The sequence below is a fragment of the Magnolia sinica genome, chromosome 9 (assembly GCF_029962835.1).
Source record: "Magnolia sinica isolate HGM2019 chromosome 9, MsV1, whole genome shotgun sequence".
Classification (NCBI taxonomy): domain Eukaryota; kingdom Viridiplantae; phylum Streptophyta; class Magnoliopsida; order Magnoliales; family Magnoliaceae; genus Magnolia; species Magnolia sinica.
The window spans coordinates 23,894,173-23,899,021 of NC_080581.1; the positions used below are offsets into that span (position 1 = coordinate 23,894,173).

The window sequence follows — 4,849 nt, forward strand, 5'->3', positions numbered from 1 at the left end:
GTGTCTATCAATGTTTATGATGATGGTTATTATTATTTTTGTAGCCACTTCTTAGAACAGTCAGCATTATGTTTTATACTTGGGTGACAGGATAACCTTTCTGCAATTGATATCTAATGATGATTTTTATGAGCACTATTGAAACATGGATTTCAGTTTTTGGGTTTTTGTTTGCATAGCAAGTGGAAAGATCGTATTCCTCTCACAATGACAATCACTCAGGTTCTTACGCCAAGATTCAAATTATGGAGAAGTGTAATGATTGCTTAGTGGATTCCATCCTTTTCTTTGCTATCCAAACAATAAAAATTGTCACATCAAAGGAAAATTGTTTTTCTGTTCCATTGTTTGGCATGGAATCCCTATTATCCAAACATGGCCTTATATTTATATCTGAGTTTGACAGCAAGCAGCTTGGTCCCAGGTTTCATCTTGAAGGTTGGGCTTGGACAAATCCAGACCCTATACCTGCCCATTGACAGCCCTACTGAAAACTGTATAGAGAGCTAGATGATGCTTCAATCTGATTGCCTTTACTGCACTTGTTCAACATGAATATCTGAGCATAATAGAAAAACAATGAACTAGCAGTTCATGGGTGGCCAACCAATGACAATTCTCAAATTTTGCAAATTCTATGCACATCACTAACTACTCATTTCTTGATTCTGTAGACTCATTCCTCTGCATCATCTAAAATCTCCCATGCACATCAGCCTTAGCTGTGTTTTCATAACCAGAACTTTTGCATTTCTAGAAACTAGAACTCACAATGACCTTTGAACTACTCATGTGACTGTTGAGAAGTCCAATTTTGTAGACCTTTCATCTCATTTCTTATTGTAGAACGTGCGAGAAATCCATTTGTCGATCACTGGTTCTGGGAGTCCATTGGTTGTCTTCGAGTCTGTCTTTTTGTGCATTTTGTTCTAGGGACAAGGTCATCTGTTTGGAATAATTTGTGTCACTATCTCCCTCCCCCCCTCTCTCTCTCTGTATCTTTTATTAGTTTGTTAGAAACACTACAAGTCACTCTAGGACAAGGTAGCAACATATCTCTCTAATTTGTTGGTCCAACATGGTCATATGAAGGAACCTTGTATAAGGAAAGCTTTGAGCTGGTGTGCATTTGGTGTATTTTTTATATGCTGCTCCTGGAACGTTGGTTTCTTTAAGCAGCAGTTTTAAGTTCTTCTCATGGTTCCCAATGCTATCAAGGCATATTTTCTTATGTGCTCTGCTATTTGTCACTGCTTAAGGATGTTGGCTCTCTTCATATTCTTATTATTTGTGTCTAACCCTTTGTATTTGGAAAACAGAGCTGTATACTAGGGTATACAAATGGGAAAAAAACTGCAATGGGTAAGGCCTGAAGCTCAAGAAGGGTGTGATGTGTCAGATTGGTTCAACATTATGGTACTCCATCAAAATAGGTTAGACATTGTCTTTGAGAGTAACCTAGAAGTTAGAACACATGAAACAACATAATCAATCTCCTCAACTTAAATTGATTTGTGATGAGTATTTTTCGTGAGTTGCTAGATGTTTTTAGTGGGAAATTAAATGCTTACCTGATTAGTTGCTGCTTATAATTGTACGTCTATGCATTGCAGGATCAAGACAAATCCTAAAAATGCGATAAATGAACATTTCCTGCCACGATTCCTAGACTTCATAGTGTGGGGGCATGAACATGAATGCCTAGTTAATCCATAGGTATTGCTGATAACATTTTTTGTTGCCTATAGATTACTTCCTTCTTATTGCATCTTATTAAGGGTAGCTTCTGATTTCATAGGAAGTTCCTAGGATGGGCTTTCATATAACTCAACTAGGGTCGTCTGTTGCAACATCATTAATCGATGGGGAAGCAAAGCTTAAGCATGTCCTTCTTTTAGAAATTAAGGTTGTTTTGGTGAAGAAGCCTGTTTCTTTTTACCTCCTTTCATCCTTTCTGTTAATGGTCATATATGTGAAATACAGTTGGTGATTTCTATTTATAGGGGAATCGATATCGTCCAACTAAAATACCTTTGAAGTCAGTGAGGCCTTTTGAATATGCTGAGGTACAGAGTTCTGTGGAATTTGGTTTTCATATTTTTTGAGTATTTTCATACCATGTCATGCTTTCTAAGTAGGTCATTTTAAAGGACGAGGCGAACATTGACCCCAATGATCAATCATCTGTTCTTAAGCATTTGGACAAAGTTGTATGGATTTTTCTTTCCCACTTTCATTAAGGCCTACAAAACCTCATACCTTGATGGCTACATGCTAGTAACTATATTTTATTAAGTTCAGACTGCTTCAGGTCAGAAATCTGATTGAGAAAGGTAACAGAAAGGCTGTTAGTAGGTTCAGACTACTTCAAGCTGGCTTTAGTCTATATTACCTAGTATTGAATTGAATTAAAATAACTAGTAGTTCAGTAAAGTGGAAACTACCTTTTGGAATGTTTTATACAGAAAATAAACCTCTTTTTCTAGCCTTTCTTGGGTATGCTTGGTTATTATCTGATTCTTTTAGATTTCTTTTTCTAAGTTTATTTGAAATATGATTTATGAGAAAAATGCCAAGAGGATTCATCGAAGATGATTGAAGAGGATCTTCACAACATGCCAAATTTCCAATGTAAGCAAGAAATGAGTAAGGTTGACGTTGTTATTCTGGAAACTTTGTACAAAAGTTGAAACTTTTGAATCATGGAGGTAGGGGCGGCTTGTTACTTGATTCTTGTCAAGTGACATTTTTGCATATAAAACTAACAAATATGGAGATCCACGGTAACTTAAATTTCCCAAGGCAATCTCATTGGGATTGTCTTAGGAAATAACATATGCGAATTGAATTGCTTATGGTCATTTAAATGAAGAGGAAATAACAAAAATAATGGTATTTCTTAGCATGCACATGTACTAACACTTGAGTGCTTTATAGCTAACTCAGATATTTGCATTGAAAACGAGCTAGAATTTGCTGATATACATTTTATCTCTGCATATTGGAAGCTTATGCATGGTCATAGATTCCAAAAAACATTCCTGTTGGAAGGTATATCTTCAAATTATCAGTTCATCTCTTGTAATTGATAAGAATTTTGTTCTTTTAATTGGTTGGTTATTTGTTCCAATGCAAACTAATAAATGTATGCAGAATTCTGCTTGTCATTTTGTTTTTTGCAGATGCCAAAGTGCTTCATTGTTGTATGAATCATCAAGTATCCAGTGTTAGGTGCTAATATCTCGGTTATCTTAGGTGCGTAAGGCAGATATGTTCATACATACATAAATTTGTATTTCATTGACAGGTAAAGAGAATTTTATTAAAAAGAACACCATTGGGCTAGCATATTACAATATATAGAGTAAATATGCAACACCATTGGAGAAAGTAAGTAATGGGTTAGCATTTGGTCCAAAATTGCTAGACAATAATAGGAAACATGGAAAACTATCATCTTCTTGATTGAACAAGTATACTTATGACTTTTGATCTACTTTTATGGTGGTGATCTACTTGGTGTTAGTCAATTGGTAATGACATGACACAGTGTATTTCTTCCGTTCTACCTTATGAGCATCTAGAAGGAATCTAAAGATGAAAATTCTATTGGCTTCATTATGTATTCAATAATGTGGTTAAAACTCAATTCTAAAGGAAGCAAGTTTCAAGTGGGATGATCGATAGAGCATGATTTAGTGGAGCAACTTTTTAATGATTGATGTGACATTGTTCTTGAACATGCACATCCAGCTTGTAACCTTCATGCAATTGAAACTAAAATCTCGGCATGGAGAAAGATGTCCAATTGCACACTTCTTCCATTGATATGGATTGAAGAAGATGGGCCTTAGCAACATGCTGACTAGGAAATAAGTCTCGACCTCCTTGGCATTCTTTATAAATTATTATCAGACAATTTAATAAATATGTAAAATAAATTCATATAGCATAAGTTCTATAAAACATAATGTGTAACAACAATTGAGGATGTGTGCTTTGCTGGTTAGGAGTTCTGCTTAGTTAAAGGGAAGATGGGGTTCAATTCTTGCTCTTTTCTTATTATTATTTTTTTATAAAACCAAACAGAGAGCCACAGCGAGTCGCATTGAGTTGCTCCTACTACTGGGTTTCCTGATGACTTGGCTAGAAATTTTGCTGAGTCGAGTTGACTTGGCTGAATTTTGGGTTGATTTGGCAAATTTTAGAACTATGATTTCATCTGCAGCTGCTACTCATATGTCATCTCTTAGTACTTGTGATTTGATGGATTCACAGATTTCTTGTGTTTTGAACAATTGGCACTTTCTTGCAGATTTTGGTACCAATTGCCAATGGCTCAGTGGAGATGGAAGTTGTTATGATAATTGATATTCTGCGGAGAGCAAAGGCAAATGTGGTGGTAGCATCTATCAAAGATAAATTAGAAATAGTGGCAACTAGAAAAGTAAAACTAGTGGCTGATATGCTCCTCAAGGAGGCTGACAAGCTACAATATGACCTTATTGTTTTGTCCGTAAGTCATGAAGACCATATAGTTTGAGACATATTACATATCCACACTTTCAAGGAGTGGAAACTATTGAGCACTCTATTAGTAAGGCTTGCATTCTTTCATATCCTGTGCTTTCTTGCTTGGTTTTAGAAGGATTTGAGTTTTGAATCATTATTCTTTGCTGCTGATTTTTTTTTTTTATTCCTTTTTAAGAACAACCATATGATCTTGACCAAAGGCTGTTCCACTCGCGATGGAAACTGCATCTGCTTCAGGAACTTGCAGGGATCATCAAGCTTTCAGCACCATCCAGTTTCAGTCTATTTGAAAGTTGAAAATTCATATGGATTTTAA

At 35.6% G+C, this 4,849-nt stretch overlaps 1 long non-coding RNA gene across 1 annotated transcript; it reads left to right on the forward strand.

The window, feature by feature from the left end:
• Positions 1–1,346: 1,346 nt before the first annotated feature.
• On the forward strand, positions 1,347–2,357 carry LOC131256176 (uncharacterized). Its single transcript, XR_009176624.1, has 6 exons — positions 1,347–1,433; positions 1,614–1,716; positions 1,799–1,906; positions 2,004–2,066; positions 2,139–2,210; positions 2,312–2,357. It is a non-coding gene; the product is annotated as an uncharacterized LOC131256176 (long non-coding RNA).
• Positions 2,358–4,849: the final 2,492 nt, after the last annotated feature.